The sequence below is a fragment of the Pelmatolapia mariae genome, linkage group LG16_19, assembly GCF_036321145.2.
Source record: "Pelmatolapia mariae isolate MD_Pm_ZW linkage group LG16_19, Pm_UMD_F_2, whole genome shotgun sequence".
Taxonomy (NCBI): Eukaryota; Metazoa; Chordata; class Actinopteri; order Cichliformes; family Cichlidae; genus Pelmatolapia; species Pelmatolapia mariae.
In genome coordinates, this window is record NC_086241.1 from 41208246 (window position 1) to 41227022 (window position 18777).

The following is an 18777-nucleotide window of genomic DNA, read 5'->3' on the forward strand; positions in this document are numbered from 1 at the left end:
CCTTTATGACTTATTTTATACGTAATTACTTTATAATAACTGCTGGGTAGATTTGTGTTATAGCAGAATTTATTGTATTTTATTATATATTTTAATATATAAGTAAGAGAAAAGCTGTTATACTCATAGGCCTGATCCTGTGGAGAAGTCCAAAAGTAGAAGAGAGAACAGGCACCCTTTCTGTGTGTAAGGGCACATGCATGTAGATGGTCGTAGCTGCCATATAGTGCCTCAAGTGGCCTGTCTGGGTAAGGCAAGAGAAAAATAAAAGAAGTCAGAGAAGCCGTGCGCGCGCTCGGGTGTGTATGTGTGGAGCCGAGGAGAGGAGAAGTAGCCGTCTCCCGCGTGTTGCCACGGCCAGCCACATTAAGAAAGCCTCATGGTTCGACTGAGCCCAAAAGGGGTATCCGTGAGGTCAGTGAAGCAGAAGTCGCGACTGCAGCAAGCTTAGACGGAGTTTCGCTCCGTGTGCGAAGCTTGGCTTGTGTAGCCACTGGTGTTGCTGCAGGCCACCGTCGAGGTAGATAGCGTGGGGACAGGGAGTTGGAGCGAGAGCTAACTCCAGCTGCGCTTTTCGTTAAGACCTCCACCGTTTCCAGTTGGATTAGGCTGGGTTTGGCCGTTAAGTGAACGTTCGGAGCGAGGGAGTATAGTTAGCCGTCTCGCTGGGAGCTGACGAGCCGATGGGAGGACTTTAGCCACGACACTTAATGTTGCCCGTTGCTAGCCTGAGGTTGGATGCATTTTACGGACCCGACGTCAAGGACAAAGTGGATCATCAAGGAATAGGTTACCCTGCCATCTAGACGACGTCCTGGTTGTTCATCCTCCTGGTTACGCTGTATGTGAAAGTGTCGCCTTTTCGGAGCCCAGTGCTTTTCCCACGCACTGTCGCCGAGAGACAAAGGTACGGTTTCTATTTTCCTTGCTTTTGTGAACCTGAGACTGGATTGCTCACTCCGGCTGCTGTAACTTTGGTCAGCTTAACGGACCGGGACCCTGCAGTCAGCTCCTGTTCACTACAGTTACACCTTCAAAAAAAGACTGTATACGGTTGCATAGTCAAAGGACATTTTGTTGGGACTGACTCGTAGGAACTGGGACTATTACCCTGTGAACATTGTAAATTGTGTTATGTTTGTGATACAGTGTTAATCATTCTAGAGAAGAGAATTTCTTTGTTTAATTTCATTATTTTGTTTGTTTTGTGATTTTTGGATCCCCGTCTGTGGCTAGTGTAAACCAAGGGTTTTACAACAGTGGGGTCACAATTGCCTGTTTCATTCGTTGAACCTGATTTCTTTTTATTTCTTTTGCATTTTTGTTTCTTGCCATCCATGATTTTCAGGGCCCATCGTAACTGATGGATGGTAAAGTTCAAAGGGCCATCTGAGCAAATTAAAGTTTAACATTGCTTAGAAGAGACCGTTTCATGTTTTTGTCTAACCAAGTTGCCTTGGAGTAGGGGCACCCTAGCTGTCTGGTTGGGGTACAGAAAATCAGAGGGAAGGTAGACTAGGCTGTGTTTATGTCTGATAGTATAGTATACTCCAGGCAGGCATCGTTTCTCAAGATTGAATCCTGGAGCCCCTCTTCTGTGCCAGCAGCCGCCAGACAGGTGACAACATTCCTACAGTAGTATGTATCGGGGTCAATTGTACTAGGGGGGTCACGGACACAGATCCCAGCACCCCTCGGTCGTTCAGGGCAACTTCTACACTCCTACACCCCTACATAGCAGGGGGGCTGGTAGCCCCTTACATGTGCATAACTGTGATGCTGATAAGACGTTTTCTACACAAAGACACAGTGATCATTCACAGAAAGAGAAGAAGTGAAAGGTATTTGAGTTATCAAAATGAGCAAAATAATAGAACAAAAAATATACACATTATTATACTTTACAAATTTACTATATTGTATTTCAAAACCAACACGTTCTCACTCCCAACTCGTCAAATGTGTGACGCATGGTCAGGCTCCCTCTGCTTCACTTATCGACGCGCAGGGTACCCCCCTGGCGTCGAGAATTGACGTGCAGGGTCCTCCTATTGAATACTATGCTGCTCCCTAATCGTTGTTTATTGACGACAAGAGATTTCCGCGGAAGAGCCTGTTGTTCGTATATTTATACATTTCCAAAATCACATTGTAGTGACGTGTACTGAACACAATATATTATATAATGTAAACAACTACCTGAGAAACAGCAGATACAGCAGATAAATTAATTATAGGCCATTACTTTTGTATCGTTTATTGCATTTATGGAGGGAGAGGTGTATGCTGGGTAATGGCACAGCTAGCGACCGGGTGACTTTATTCACCCGCTGCAGATGTTATCAGTCCATACAATGGGCGTTATTAGCAGAAATCAGTCCCATAGATATGGGCCATCCACCTGCTAGATTATTCAGAAGGTTGTTATCATCCATCCAGATGGAGGATCACTGACAGGAGCGTGGAAGACTCCAGAATCCACTCTGGCTGGAATCCGGTGGATACAGCAGTGTTACAGGTAAGGCCATTTAAACGGACAGCATTTATAGAATGACTATTAAAAGTCAGCGAGTGTCAATAATGTTAATGTGGTTATGTTAGTAATACACCGAGTGCTAATATAACAGCTTTAAGATGCATTTGTAGATATTATTACGTGTTTTACCGTCTTTATGGTGCTAGCTTAAAGTTATGGTGTAAACGTTAGCTTATATTGTAGTAAAGCTATTACTGTTTAAACGATGTTAGCACAGAAATATTAGCTTCTGTCATGACTGATAAAGTTACTAGTTAATAAAGTTTTCAGTAAAGTGATTAATTGCAGCCACAGATTGACAGTAAATATGCCGATTAGCTTCAATGCATCTGTAATAAATATGTGCAAGTTTCAGTGCTTCGTTTAAACTGTATGATACTTATACTGACCCAGGGTCAGTGTAAAATACAATCCTAGCTGTGTGAACAAAGCCTGGCTCCTTTAATCCTGCATGACAAACCTCAGGATGCAGGTTCTTATTACTCTTTCCTGTCACACCTGAGAGTCAGCTAGAAACTTACAGTGACGTGGACATTATGCAAAGACGGACAGACTCTGTAATACTGTAAATGATGTGTGACTCAGGTTAACACTAAACTTTAAACAGTACCTCTGTGTCTCTGTGTGTGCTGAACATCTGGAATCAGATTGAGTCAGGCTGCATCAGCTGAATCTGTTATTTGTAAATATCAATATTTTTTATTCAGGTGTGGGGATAATATGTGAGACTGCAGTGAAGCGATGTACCAGATTAATCCCTGGCCAAAGGTATCGTATTTAAATCAGACTACTGATCCAGCCACATCAGCCTTTTGTGAGGTCTGTTTAAAGTCGACTAAAAATGAATTCCAGGTTCCTGAGAGGTGGACTGAGAGCACAGAAACACATGTTCATACATACAGCTGTAGCAAGTTTACATTAATTTTAAATAGATTTGTTACTCTGATGTCTGTCTCTCTGTTAGTCCTCTGACAGACTGGTACCTGTCCAAGTGTGCTCTACCTGTGACTACTGGGACAGGCTCTGGCTCCTGTAATAGAAATTTTCTATTATTCTCATTTAAAGTATTTAAGTGCTTATGCATATGCTTAGTTGTGACACTGTTATAGACTGTTCAGTGAAAGTTTCTAAAACTAGATGAACTTACTTCAGCATCAGCAGTTTGAGAAAACAACTCCCTTTACAGGTGCTGATAAGGCCAAGGGCACAAAACAGCATAACCATTGATCCGTTAGGTTTCATAGCGAGGCGCGTGAAGTGTGGTATGATCACTTTGTAACTTCCTCCCTCTTCCTTGGAATGCATAAAGGAGTAGGAGCACGACTTCTGTGGCAGAGTTGACATGATTGTGAACTGTGATGTTTGATGTGTGTTGGCTCTCCTGTGCGCAGTAATAAATAGCTTGATCACAGTTCTTTCTGTGTTGCAGACTTTATTTACAAACTTCCACGATACCCCCCACCCTCCCACTGTGAACCTGAATTGAATATTCAGAAGAAAATGAATGGATAGACTGACATTTGTTTAAATACTTCTAGAAATCTGAGCTGTTGGTGTGGTAATAGTATTAGAGCTAGCAATCTTTCTTACTGAATCTCTACTGTGAGCCATGTTACCTGGGATTAATTCTATGTTTACCTGACAGCCTGGACAAATGTGCTGTGTGAAGGATGTAAATCAAATCAGATCTTAACTGCTTACATTTAAGGAGCCTGGTCATATTTAATTGTAATATGAACCAATGATTTTTTGATTGCTGATTCTAAGAGAGTCTTTGTGGAAATTCTGTTTGGCTTTTTGTCATTTTAATTCTCTTTTCCATTTTCCAGAACAGTTCGCCACAGTCACTGTCCACATGGGTCAGTGGGACCAAGACACACTCTGCTAATGTGAGACTCTGACCAGCAACATCCAGCAAGACCCAGGCAACGTTTTCTATCTCCCAGCTGGTGTTTTTTGTTTGTCTGTGAGTGGAGAGTCAGATTTTTGTTGAAGCTGGAGGAACAGCCTTACACTTGCAGAGGTAAGTCAGTTTGTAGAGATCCCTCCCATCTTGACTTTTATGTGCTAGATTTCTTATCTGAAACAGTAATATTTCAGTGACTGCTGCTTATACCACAGGTTAATACACGCTACTGATCCCTGATGGGAGAATCATCACCTCTGCCAACAAAGAAGCCTGGTGGATATTTGTTTGCAGTCTGATGATGGGACATCATGCTCTGCATCTTCAAAGTTTGTCTCTTGATTATTATTCATACACAGTAATGTGAATTATGCTTATATCTAGTATAACTGGACCAACGTGGTGCTCTTCATTTATGGAGGCTGTTGAGTCTGAATGTTGGATGTTGTGTATCTCGTGTTCTCTGGGCTTTGTTTTCCTCAGTCTTTTTGCAGGATCAGAAAACAAAACCAGGAGGCGTGTAAATGTTTCTTCTCCAGTTGGATGATGATAAGACTGTGACACGGGATGCCACCTTTAGTCTTGTGATGAAGCAAAGCTCAGGACGAAGTGTGATTAAATGGTACCCACATGTGTGCTGCTGAGAAGAATGTACAAGGGCACCTGCAGCCAAATCCAAGCCTCCTCAGGTTAGTTGTATTTGCAGAATGCCATAGGACTGAGACAGCTGAGGCATCAAATGTTTGATTAAACGGATGAAAAAGAGAAGTTTCTTCCCTATAATTATCACTTTTTAAAATCTTTAGCAACTTCAAGTCTGTCAGCGTGCTGAGGTCACAGAAACAAGAGAAGAAGCTTGACTTCAGAGTGTTGTTTACAGTTTTCTGTCATCATGATCTCCCCTGAAGTTTATCACTATTAGGCAAGCAGTAAGTCCACAGTACTGTAATGATGATTCTGACTTTGGTCACGGTTGCATAATATTTTAATAATATACAATTATTTTTTGTAATTCATATTTTTTCTGTTAATCAAAAATTTACTTTGTGAAATTTGTATTTGAGAATGCAGAATGTGACAATATATTTTTGTTCAATATTTAATTTCTTTCAGTTGCTATTGTTAAATGAAAAAAAATAAATATATATATATATATATATATATATATATATATATATATATATATATATATATATATATATATATATATATTCTAATTTAGCAAACTAATTTATCAAAAATATATATACATATATCTGTATTAGTTTTAATACATTAATTTGACACCTGTATTGAAAATACCATATTGTATTCATACAGAATCAGTATGGTATCATTGTTTGTCTGATTGCTGAGACTAAGAGCTAGTTTGATCTGTTTAGATCTAAAGTATCCAAAGTTGAGCCCTAATGTTTCTTCACCCTTGTGTGTGTGATATGTGATTTCCTACATGCTGACAGAGCAGAGCGGCAGTTTGTGCCCACAGATGGTGACGGTGTGGAGAGACGGTGGTGTTTCCTCAGAAGAACTAGCAGAGTCACAAAGGGCACCAGTCCATCTCACCACCTTGACTTGCTGACTGATGCTCGTCTGCACTGCACAGAGGAAATCAACTGACCGAGGTTTGTCCAGTGACGTGTTATGAAATGTATATTTGTTTTGTGCTTACAGATATGTTTTTCTTGACAGAGGCTCTGCAGGGGTTAGACAAAGCAGAGAAAATATGTGCTTTACATTTTACTGTGATTTACTGGGACATTTGTTGCCTGATGTTTAGCAGGAATGGAGGAATGGAATCAAAGGGAGATGTTTTTGATGTTTTTGTAATGTGAGTAAATCTTCGGCATTATTTATTTGCTTGGTTATTTTAGGAGTGTTTCTGAGTGAGGGAGAGAGGAGTCATCATCCAGGTAAAGTGACGTGGAACAGTGGATACACCTGTCTCCCCTTTAAAGGAGATACTCTTAGAGAGAGACGATCCGAGTCATCCCTAAATGTTAGTGCTTTCAAATACACAAACATTTTTAAAGGACAAAAACGAACATCCAACTTTGACTGTAATACAATTACATTTTTGCATGTGTGTTTTCAAACTCTCAGATGGGCAGGATATCAGTCTTGGACTGTCTAACCTGCCGGAGCAGCACTGAATGATCACCACACATGAGCATGTTCCTGCAACATTCAGCAGCTTTGCTTTTGGTAAGTAGAGTTACCTAACTACAGTAACTATAAACACATGATATCCATTTCTAACAGCCTGGTTACTTCCTGTCAGTTTTTTTAGAAATCATGTGGTCACCTGACCTAACACTGTTTCTTCTTCTTCCCCTTAATGTTGAAGTGTCAAATGTCAAACAGCTGGAGAGGAAACTAAACCAGTGTACTGGGATGTTTCAGCAACACGTGCCAGACGCTGTTCCTTCATGGTGACATCACCAGAGACAGCCCCGCCCACCTCAGGACCTCGCCATTGATCATGATGATTATAATCGGAACTAAGACTGTACAAATCCACGACCAGAATGTTTAGATGCTTTCTAATTATTAATGAATACTGAGAGCCTCTTTCTGTGTTTTGTCTGTTTTGGGTTGTTTTTTTTACCTCATTTGTTACTAACAAAGTTCACCAAACTCACACAGTTTACATTCTGTATGTTTCCATCTTTACCAGCCACACTCTGCCTGCATTTAGAAAACAAACCTTAGAAATCGTCGTTTTTCTCTTTTGTAATTTTGTAATTCAGTGAATATACTGCACTGCTTCCTTTTATTGCGTCACACATTGCTTTAAATTTTTCAGTGTCCAGTTATTTTTTACTGCTGTTTGAATTCACTGTATGTTTGACCCTGTAGACTGTTTAATGGACTGCTTGTCTTCCTGTTTGTAACCGCCGCCTGTTTTTGACTAAAGATTTGGATTTCTGACTTTAACACAGCCTCTGCGTGTCCTCCCTTTGTGTCCTCTTCCTCTGTGAATGTGTTGCATGTGTCACAGATTCATTTTATTAACAGCTTTCCCACAGTGAATTGCATCAGCATTCATTCACAGCACATTTCAAAAGGATTCAGATTAATACAGTGATCTTATAGTCAGAATTATCCTGACAGACTGCCACTGTAAATTATCTTTCATCAGGTCAATTTTAAAGCTCAGTATTTCAAAGCAGGAGTTATGAAGAATCATATTGGCATTAGGACTGTAACAATATGTACTAACAAAGTCAAAGTTTTTTAATTATGCTAGAATATTGGAAGACAATCAACTTTTAGTGTTTTCTGCATATTAATTATACTGAAATAGAGATGGTGACCCTAACTGTACAGAAGTATACTAAACAACTGACAATCTAACAAACATTATTGGCCTGAGCCGTCATGCACAGTGAGTCTGATCCTGTGCTGTGAGAGTATGATAAGCATGTTTCTGGTCAGTTTGGAAGAAATAATATCACAATGTAGATCTTTTTTTCAACATTCCTTCTCTTTTACAACATAAACTGTAATCAAAGCTACTTATGTTCACAGCATGTAATAATAGTGACAGTCCAGGGCATTGTGGTCTGTTGAGCTAGGGTTAGGGTTAGCAATTCAGACATATGTCTGACATATTACTCTTGCTGGATATAACAAACACCTAGGAATTCATATTATAATTTGATTTTCATGAAATATTCATATTCAGTATCAGTCATTTTATATTATAACCACGTATCCACCCAGGCTCATTGTGGGGCAGGGATCTGTCCTGGGATGCTTGAGTGAAAGGTAATGTACACCCTGACCAGGTATCCAGTCTGTCACAGTTGTTTTCAATATTTGGTTCTAAAATATGAGTGAAAACAAAAATCCAACTAGGATTCTTGCATATGATGGATGAAGTCTGTCTTTGACTGTATTGTCCAGCTGATCCATCAAACCCCCAGCAGGTAAACCTTATCATGACATAACACAGTAACAATGTAAAAAATTAAACAGCAACAGTCTAAATGTAAAGTGCATTCTAAACTCCTCTTCAATAAATTATTTGGATGTGCAGTGAGTCATTCAGGACTGTAAAACGTGAACTACAGAACCCAGAGTCTTCATCATTAAATCTCTGGTTGCTTCATTTTTCTATCCTATACCAGATACTTTAAAGGTTTTAGTAAAGTTGCATTCTCATGGTAAGGCAAAGTGCTTTATGTGTGTGTCATGAACGGCTGTAAAAGCCCTTTAATTAAAGAACAAAGCGGGTTTGAGTTCGAGTTACGGCAGACTGGAGCTACTTCTAAACGGAACGCAGCCTTCCTACGGCGGACAGCTAATAACAGGAATCGGACGCGCGGCCCAGCCTAGTCCACAGCAACCACCATAGCAACAGCCTAGCATGACTTTAAAAAAATATTCTGTCTTCATAACTATCAAAAACGTGAAATGATTTGTAAAGCATGAAAGTGTTACAGCTGCAGAGAGCTATGGCGGTATCTTTGGAAGCTGTTTGCATAGCTAATAATACGATGTAACCATGGAGACAGTCAGTCACGTGAGCTAGCGGTGCATGTTTACTACAGTGATTAAGGTGATTGTGTGCACAACGTCCACACGCTGCAGAGGGTAAAGACATTACTTCAATATTGTTTTATATTTATATATATATTTGCCTTGTGTTGACCATCACCTCAGGTTCACCATTACAGTTTCAGCATACAGATGTACACTGTCTAAATGTGAACACATTCAAAAAAATCATGTCTCAGAAATAACCACAGCTGTTCATGTTTGTCATTATAGTTTTATTTGTAAGAAAATTGTGAACTTCAAATTGTTTATCAAAAGACCATAAAGGAAACACTACTATTTATGTGAAACTAATTGTAATAAAAAATGAACAGGTGCTTTACAGATTTAAAAGAAAGAATCTGAAAAGCACCTTTTTGGTCTAAGTGGTCAAAGTAGAAAACAGAACTGATGTTCAAGAACAAACTGTAGCTGCACTAATATTACACATCTCGATTGTTGTGGTGAACAGACATGTTGCTTTTAAAACCACATGCAGTATGTGACCATGACTGTCCACTGAGACCATGAACGCCACTTCGCTGAAGTCTTCTTCTTCTTCTTTTTCTTCTTCTTGCCATCAAAATGGAAGCAGAAAGAGCACGAGCTGCTTTGATCTACAGAAAGGAAAAAGAACATATGAGCTGAAACCATTAAGATAGAAACAATCGCTCAATGCAGTGTCTCACGTAGCTTAGCCTGTTACAACTGTTGATACAAGCTCAGTACAGTTAACACAGTGTCAGGGAACTCCAGTGTGGGAACTAGTGGCTTTAGGTTTGTAGTCATTTAACTTTCATCCATTCATTCATTTAATTCAGGGTTTCTCCATAAGCAGAGCTTCTAACTCTTTTAGCTTTTAGCACATCTGTAGCTGTGCAGGCTGACAGGTTTTTGGTGGCTCTTTTTACCCCACACTGGTTGTGAGTGTGTAAATAGCCCCACTAGTTCTTTTGGGTTGCAGTTAACTTGGGAGAAAGGGGTGGGTCTGCCAGGACTAGATGAATAAAAATGATCTGGGATACATAAATTTCATAATGCATGCATATATCTCTATCAATTAAACCTGGCCTGAGGGCTGCCATTTTTACATTCAGTTATTTCTCTTAGAAATGCTGGATCTAAATAATGAATGTGTTACAGTCAAACTGACACTGGTCAGTGTAAATGGCTCATTGGGACATAGAAACCTTTAAATTAAATCCCATCACCTGATATCGAGTGTCAAACAATATCAAAGCTGTAAAAGCTGTTTACAGTCAGAATTTATAAAAACTATGATTGTAAATTAATTCAAACAAGTGAGCTTTTCTCTTTGTGTTGAATATCAACACTGTGACTTCTTAGACTGTAAGCTTTACTTTAGCGCAACCAGTTGTAGAAGCCGTCACTCCAAATGTCTTTTGATAACAAGAAAAAACTACCTTTTCAGTACACGGCCTGAAGTTCTTCTCCAAACATCTTCTGCCATTGGCTTTGTCTGCTGGTTTGAAGACAATAGACCACAAAAAGATGATTTAGTCACTTTGTCTGCATCATGCAGCTCGAATGTGTTGTGCAACGATGTTAAATAGCCGTCGTTATCCCTCTGCTGTGTCAGTAGGATTGTACTGTACAGCATCTCATTGATATGTGAGGAATGCTTATGTAACACGATAACAGACGTCTGGTCTTACATCATTAAAATATAACGGGCAGGAGATATTTAGATATTTTTATATTTATATTACATTTTATAGCTGACAGATATTACTAAATAGACAGAATTTACTAAATGGTTGATGTATATGAAAAATATGTCCATAATCACAAATGACCATGAGAGCCAGTAGAATTAATTCAACTGGACACTCAAAAGACGTCCTTAAATGCTCTTTAAGTGGCAGAACAAATGAACAGTTAATCGCTTACTTGAGATGAAATCTGCTCAGCTACTTTGAAAACAGCTTCTAACTGGTTCCTCCTTTAACAGGATGACTGCTCAGGGGTAAGGCCATCATGCAGTCCAGTAACCTTTATGGTTCTGCTTTGATTCACCAGGAACTATTAGGGAAACCTTCCAGCGCCTCCTGTGAAAGACACAGGGATAAACACAAACATTTATTAACATGTTCCACAGTCTTCCAGTTTGATTTTCTCATCCTGTGGACAACAACGTACAGAGATGCAGGTTTATGTTAACTTTTGTAAGGTTTCTTTACTGAACATATCCAGCTGCAGCTCCGCTGTGATCCTGAACTGGATAAGCACTTAAGAAAATGTGTCAATAAATAGACATACATCAACTTACTATATTTATCCAAACAGACGGGACCAATAATGCTTCCCTGAGTTAGAGACTTTAACAGTCTCTTCTATGTAAGAATGTCTCGTGCTGATGGACCTGCAAACGTGACAACAAAGGTTTTTCAGACTACATGTAGCTGTCCTCTATGTCAGCTAACACATTTACATTTATGTCACACTTATTTCTGCTTTCCCATTTTATAATTATTACTTACATTTTGATTAGATACCTTGAGTTTGTAAATGATTAGATTACATAATTGGAATACAATTCAATATAATTCATGTATCCAATTCAAGGTCGCAGGAGGATGAAGCCTATCCCAGCTGATACAGGACAAAGACAGGCTGCCAGTTATCGCAGGGCTAAGACAATATGTGTAACAGAAAATCCACTTAAATGTTTGATATTTCTAATAATAATCATAATTATGACTATTATTTGAAATATTATTTAAAGGTTTCTTTATAAATACATTTCAATTTTTTTATAACCCCTAGAATATAAACCTGAGCTGTTTCAGATTCTGACCTCAGTGACCAGGCTGTGTCCTCACTGCAGCTCCCTCTTGGAAGTACGTCTGCTTCTTGTCTTCCCCCAGTGATGACCGCCTACCCTTAATATCACATACTGTACCTGAGGAACAAAAAAGGACAAACACTTGCCTTCATTTAAGAAGTACATTCATACAGAGGTAATCTATGGAAACACACTAGTTCACCCTTTGGGAGGAATCAGTTCCTGTGAAACATTTCTGTAAATCAACATCGTGGAGAATGAAATGAGTTCTTCAGGTGACTCAGCAGTCCCACACTGACAAATAAAACTTCTGTGGAAGAAGAATCAGGATTTTTTTTGATTTCCAATCCAGTTAAACTATTAAGGATTAAGCAACAGTGCTCATCTTTGCTCTTCTGAAATCTGTGTTAAACAACAACAAACATAAATTAGTAACAAAAATACAGCTGAGTAGAGGCTTTACAAACCACCAGCAGCCATAATGCTAAATTTTAATCTTCAAATGTTTCTGAGCCGTCTTCAACCTGCTTTTAACACAGAAAAGTCCCACAGTCAATGCAGCCTGACTCAATCCTAGATGTTCAGCACACACAGAGACACAGAGGTACTGTTTAAAGTTTAGTGTTAACCTGAGTCACTGATCATTTACAGTATTACAGAGTCTGGCAGTCTTTGCATGATGTCCACGTCACTGTAAGTTTCTAGCTGACTCTCAGGTGTGACAGGTGTGCCAGCAGGAAAGAGTAATAAGAACCTGCATCCTGAGGTTTGTCATGCAGGATTAAAGGAGCCAGGCTTTGTTCACACAGCTAGGATTGTATTTTACACTGACCCTGGGTCAGTATAAGTATCATACAGTTTAAACGAAGCACTGAAACTTGCACATATTTATTACAGATGCATTGAAGCTAATCGGCATATTTACTGTCAATCTGTGGCTGCAATTAATCACTTTACTGGAAACTTTATTAACTAGTAACTTCATCAGTCATGACCAGTGTTGTGTAAGTTACTTTAAATTAGTAACTTAGTTACATTACTAGTTACTTCTCTAAAAAAGTAACTCAGTTACTTCAAGTTACTCGTTACTTTCAAAGTAACTAGTTACTAGGGAAAGTAACTTTGGTTTTACTCAGAATTCTCTTGTTAATGTGTTGCTTCCGTAACTGGATACCCAGCAAGATTGCCAGTCTTCTAGCTTGCTTACTTGCCACAAGTGCATTGTGCCACCTACCAATAGAAAGGAAAAAATAATGTGCACATTTCCACGAGAGAAATCCCACGCCTGGACCGTCGTTGACCGCCGCCATGATTCTAGCCTGCTTTTTACATCCAACACAAAAACTGCAGTCGTGGTGCTTTTGATTGTACTCAGAACTTGGAAATTCTGCCTTCTGAATAGGAAGATGTAGGTAACACCAGACTGCAGATGAGCTGCATACAGAGCTGGACTGGGACAAAAAAAATCGTCCCGGGCATTTTGACTAGAGACCGGCCCACCATTATAGGAAAAATCATAAAGCCTTTGAATGAAAACAAACACTGTTGTGACAGTGATGTACACTGTTCTGATGGTATATATGTATCAATCTATCAATTGTTTGTTGTAAGACTCGGATAATTATTTTTTTAAAAGCGAGACATTTTAAATGAGAATAATAAAGAAAAGTATTTCCTTGTCCCCCCCTTTCCCTGTTAATGCCCTACCTGGCCCCCCTGGCAAAACTTTGCTAGACCCGCCCCTGCACAGTTACCAGCTGTCAGCTACGTAGAAAAGGATGCTGGTGTTATTTGTCTCTCAGAAACAGTTCATAACTTCCCTTCAACTCATTCATGTCACCTAAAAGGTAAACCTGTTTCTCCATCACCTGTTCAGCTCTGATGATTCAGTAAGGACATCTCCTGGTTTCATCTTCATGTTTCCCTCTCACCAGATAACCAAACTGATATCATGACCAGCAGCTTTACAGCTGTGGCTCCAGCAAACATCAGCTGATACTAGAAATTAATATTAAATAAATTCTAACAACAGCTGATCAAGCTTAAACGTGCTGCTGTTGTTTAGCACAACATCCGCTGGTTTCCTCTTTCTGGCGCAAAGTGGGAGATAAACAAACAAGAGAGAAAAGCCGATTAGCTGATCATTGATCAGTTTCGTGATTGAAGTAGAAACGGGAGAGAATGAGAGAAGAAGAGGCAGCTGTGCAGCTCCAGCTTTGTGTCTTTTTCATTGTAGCTGAAGTCCGGGACAAACTGTGTTTCTTTTCACCTCAGTACGAAACGCGTAATATTTTCTCTGAATACCAGACGATTCTGTTTTTTAGGGGACGGTTGGCAACTCTAATAATTAACCGTATGAACAAAATAAAGTTCAACATCAGTAACATAGCACCCACCCAGCTGTATAGAAACTCCGTCATGCTAGCTAGCACGCAGTACGAAAATGTCAGCATACCGAAAATAAACTCCACCTGAACTTGATTTATATCTGACTCCGATAGACTGCAGGTCATAACTTCTTACCTGAAGTTCAGTTCACCTGACACGCGGACCGGCGGTCGCTTCGGGTCTCTCCTCTTGCCTCCCTTTTCCTTCATCCACCTGCTGGCTTCCACCACTTGCTAATGTTACTGAATCTGTGGAAGCTCCGCGATATCCACCACACGAAGTAACGAATAACGAGCCTATCTAAATCCCAGTAACGAGTAACGCGTTCCTGGTTTTGGCATAATAACTAGTTACCGTGCTCGTTACCACAATAATAACGTAATTACTGTAACGCGTTACTTAATAACGCGTTAGTCCCAACACTGGTCATGACAGAAGCTAATATTTCTGTGCTAACATCGTTTAAACAGTAATAGCTTTACTACAATATAAGCTAACGTTTACACCGTAACTTTAAGCTAGCACCATAAAGACGGTAAAACACGTAATAATATCTACAAATGCATCTTAAAGCTGTTATATTAGCACTCGGTGTATTACTAACATAACCACATTAACATTATTGACACTCGCTGACTTTTAATAGTCATTCTATAAATGCTATCCGTTTAAATGGCCTTACCTGTATGTGACGGCACATACATATAATTTGTGGAAAATTGTCATGTACGGCCTTTAGCGGCCTGTCTGAATAAGCCAAGAGGAAGTGACATATTGAGGAGAGTGCGCACGCGCTGTGGAGAGCGAGCGGGTGTGCGGTTCCGATCGCGCGCGTGCCATGTACAGCAGAGTCACCAGGAAAGCCCCGCGGTCAGAACGAACCCGAACGACGAGTAGCCGGGAGGTTAGTGGGACGACGGACGGGCATCGCCGTGAGTTTATGTGGAGTTTCCCTCTGCGTGCGGAACCAGACCCCGGTTAGAGCGGACCTCCGGGCGCGGCGCTGGGGTGTAGTGTTGACGGAGATAGCGTGAGCAGGGGAGCTAAGTGAGAGCTAAGGCTAGCTGCCCTTCCCTTTTAGCTCACCCCCGTTTTCAGCGCTATAGGCGGAGTTTGACTGTAGAACCCGTATAGAAAGTGAGGCAGCACGGCCGGCTGTCTGGCAAAGGGCTAGCGTGTTTCCGGGAGGGAGTTGGACGGCTTCGCATTGTCCGGGGACTGCCAAAGCTTCGATACATTCCTCGGACCTGACGTTTAGGACCTCGGGAGTCAGGTGTTTGGATTACCCTGCCACTCAGACGACGTTCCGGTCGTTCACCCTGCTCCAGCTGACTGTATGTGAGAGCATCGCTCTTTTCTAATCTGTTGGTTCTTCACGCCCTGTTTCTCTGGAGACAAAGGTACAGTTTCTGTGTTCTTTGTTTTTTTTGTGAACCTAAGACTGGATATTCTGCTCCGGCTGTGGAATTTCTGGGCAGCCTAACAGACTGAAACTCTGGTTCACGGCAGCTACACCTAGAACTGTTTATTGGTTTCATACACCAGGGACAATTCACTGGATCGGACTTTACTGTAAAGATTGGAACTATTTTTTTTGTGTGTTTGGACATTGCAAGTAACGTGATGAAGCTGTGTTAACAATTCTAGATAAGAGAATTTCTGTGTTAACTTTAATTGTTCTTCTGTACTGTGATTTTTGCGCCCTTTTTCTGTGACTAGTGTGGTTTGGCTGGGGTTGAAAACTCACAACATTGGGTCTCACCAGCCTGTTTGATTTATTTTATTTTATTTCTTTTATTTCTTTGGTCTTGGGGAGTTTCCTGGCTTTCGCCCTTTGCTCTCCAGGGCCCTGTTAGAATTGATAATCAGTTTTGGTTCATGAGGGCCATCCGAACAAATAAAAGGGGCCACGTTGTTTAAAAAGTCGTTGCTATATGCTTCTGTCCAACCCAGGTTGCCTTGGAGTAGGGGCACCCGAGTTGTCTGGTTAGGTACAGAAAAAACGGAGGTAAGCGAGGCTGTGTTAATATTCAGCACGTCAGGCACTGTTTGTTTCGCAGGTTTGGGCCCCGGAGCCCTTCTTCTGTGCCTGTAGCAGCCAGATAGCTAAAACCATTCTTACAGGAGTAAGTATCAGGGTCAACTGTACTAAGGGGGGTCACGGACTCAGTTCCCACCGCTCTTTCGTCGTTCAGGGCAGCCTGTGCACCTATTCACCCCTACATAGCTGGGCTAGCGCCCCTTACAAGTGGCGTCACGAACAGGATCAACTTATTGGCTTGGGGTTGTTACCGTGTGATTAAAGAATAGAGCTAAGGTAAACATGTCTGAACTAGAAGATTTGAAAAAGAGCTTTGATGAACTACAGGCAAGGCTTGCAGAGCAGGCAGGTGCCTTACAGCAGGCACGAGAAGAGCAGAGGGAGGCTCTTTCTCTCGCAAAGGCAGTGATTGACCAACAGGCCCAAGCTTTAAAAGCCCCGACAGCAATCTATGTCCACCGAGACCACAAACTGACAGATTTTAGTGGTTGCCCTGGGAAAAGTGGAGATGATAGTGTGGAAGGGTGGATTGCTGCAATGAGGTCTGCATTCCAAGTCATGAAGGTGCCAGAGGAGGACCGTGTAGAGTTAGTTAAGCAACACTTAAAAGATGAGGCTAGGGCAACTGTTAAGTTCATGCTGGGCGGGGCAGGAGAGTCCGTCGAGGAGATATTTGATGTTCTCCTCCAAACCTATGGAGACAAAATCCCAATAGGTACCAGGTTAAAGGAGTTCTATGAGAGAAGGCAGGTGTCAGGTGAGACTGTCAGAACCTATGCCTATGACTTACAGGAGAAGCTGGCTTCGATCAGGAGGCGGGAACCTAACCGCGTTCCCGACTCAGAGACAGTGTTGAAGGAGCAGCTAGTATTGGGCTTGCGGGATGACCTTTTGAGACGGGAGATGAAAAGGAGGGTTAAGGAGGAGAAAGGCCTAACCTTTACTGGGCTGCTGCAAGCCGCAGTTGACTGGTCTGAAGAAGAAGAAGCCCAGTTCTCTCTCGCCTCCCAAAGTAGGCCCAAGGCTAGAGGTGCGGTGAATGCTGCAGCACCGGTTGAGGATAGATCATCCCCCCTCACCATGGAGATGCTCCATGAAGAGATTAAGAAACTAGCTGCTCGTCAGGAAGAGTTGTACCTAGTGCTACAGAGCAGGGAAGGGGGGAGCCGCCAGCAGAGTGTACAGCGCAAGCGAACACCCCTAAAAGACAGTGAAGGGCGATACATTTGCTACAGCTGTGGGGAACCCGGCCATACTAGCCGGCGCTGTACCAAAAAAGTAGACGGAGGGGCTTCGGCTCCTATCCCCACGGACCCGACCCAGGTGGTATTTCCTGGCAATCCGAACTCCAAGGATGGGGCTAAGAAACACCCCACCACACCGACCATTGGGCGCCAAGCAGCCGAGTGTCTTGTGGCAGAAGTGGAGGAGAACCTCAAAAGGAGTGCTCTCGGAAAGTGTCGCACCGTTCACCTTAAGATAGGGGGAGTGGACACCACCTGCCTCTGGGACACGGGGTCAAATGTGACTGCTATTACGGAGTCCCATTTCCGTAGGTGCTTTGGGCCGCAAGAGCTGAGGTCAGCAGGCTGGATCGAGCTCACAGCAGCAAATGGGCTCGATATTCCTGTCTTGGGCTGCTTGGAGGCCGAGATCGAATGCGCTGGGAGAGTGGTTGGCAAGAAGTGCATTTTTGTACTCACTGACACTCATCCTCAGCTAGGCAAAGCTAATGGGCTCCCAGGTATTGTGGGGATGAATGTTATAGAAGATCTCGAAGCACTTTTTACCGCGGATGGGGGTTGTGTCCAAATGGATCCTTACGCTCCCGACGAGACAGAGGCCACCGTCCGTAGGTTGATAGCCCGAGCGAGGAAGGAGACCCCCCGCACGGGTCCGGGTGGCAAAATTGGGTTCGTCAAAGTGGCTGGCAGGGAACCCATCATCATTCCCCCGATGAGCGAGAAAGTGGTGGAGGGCCGGTGCAGGGTCCCACCTAGGGTTGAGTGCCAAGTGTTGGCTGAGGCGGCAAGAGAAATAGAGCTGCCGAGGGGACTGTTAGTTGCCAACACTCTCGCGACGGCCAGTGGTGGAAGAATCCCTCTCAGAGTGATGAACACAAGTGAGAGAGCTGTTAAGTTGATGCCTAGAGCCAGGCTTGCAGTTGTTAGCAAGCCACGAGCTGTACTCCCCAAAGAGGTTGTACAAGTAGAGGAGAGAGAGGGGGCACTCGTGGTTAAGCCGCTGGGCCAGGGTGAGAGCATAGCGACAGGGGGCGAGGTTAGGCAGTTACCTGTCCCTGTGCAGGCTAACACTCAAGATCTCACAGAGCTGCAGCGTCAAAAGCTTTGTCAGCTATTAGCCAAACACAAAGGCGTATTCTCAGCAAGTGAAAGCGATTATGGCTATACCACCACTGTGACGCACAGTATCCCTACCGAGGCACCCCCTATCAAACAGAGGCACCGAAGGGTCCCACCCCATGTCTTTCAGGAATTTAAGAGGCATGTTCAGGAACTCGTTAGCCAGGGGGTCCTCAAAGAGAGCTCAAGTCCATGGGC

At 42.2% G+C, this 18777-nt stretch overlaps 2 long non-coding RNA genes across 4 annotated transcripts; one reads left to right on the forward strand and one right to left on the reverse strand.

Annotated features, from left to right (window-relative positions):
• The first annotated feature begins 4662 nt into the window (after positions 1 to 4662).
• Positions 4663 to 7550, forward strand: LOC134645773 (uncharacterized). Of its 3 annotated transcripts, XR_010096581.1 has the most exons (7): positions 4663 to 4771; positions 4926 to 5131; positions 5249 to 5371; positions 5903 to 6064; positions 6314 to 6438; positions 6543 to 6644; positions 6787 to 7550. It is a non-coding gene; the product is annotated as an uncharacterized LOC134645773 (long non-coding RNA). The 3 variants fall into 3 exon arrangements; XR_010096580.1 differs by having other exon boundaries at positions 4663 to 5131; XR_010096582.1 differs by lacking the exon at positions 5249 to 5371 and having other exon boundaries at positions 4663 to 5131; positions 5916 to 6064.
• Positions 7551 to 9291: 1741 nt separating this feature from the next.
• LOC134644149 (uncharacterized) lies at positions 9292 to 11871 on the reverse strand. Its single transcript, XR_010096463.1, has 4 exons — positions 11800 to 11871; positions 10893 to 11050; positions 10406 to 10464; positions 9292 to 9598 (listed from the first exon to the last, which is right to left on the reverse strand). It is a non-coding gene; the product is annotated as an uncharacterized LOC134644149 (long non-coding RNA).
• Between the last annotated feature and the right edge of the window lie 6906 nt (positions 11872 to 18777).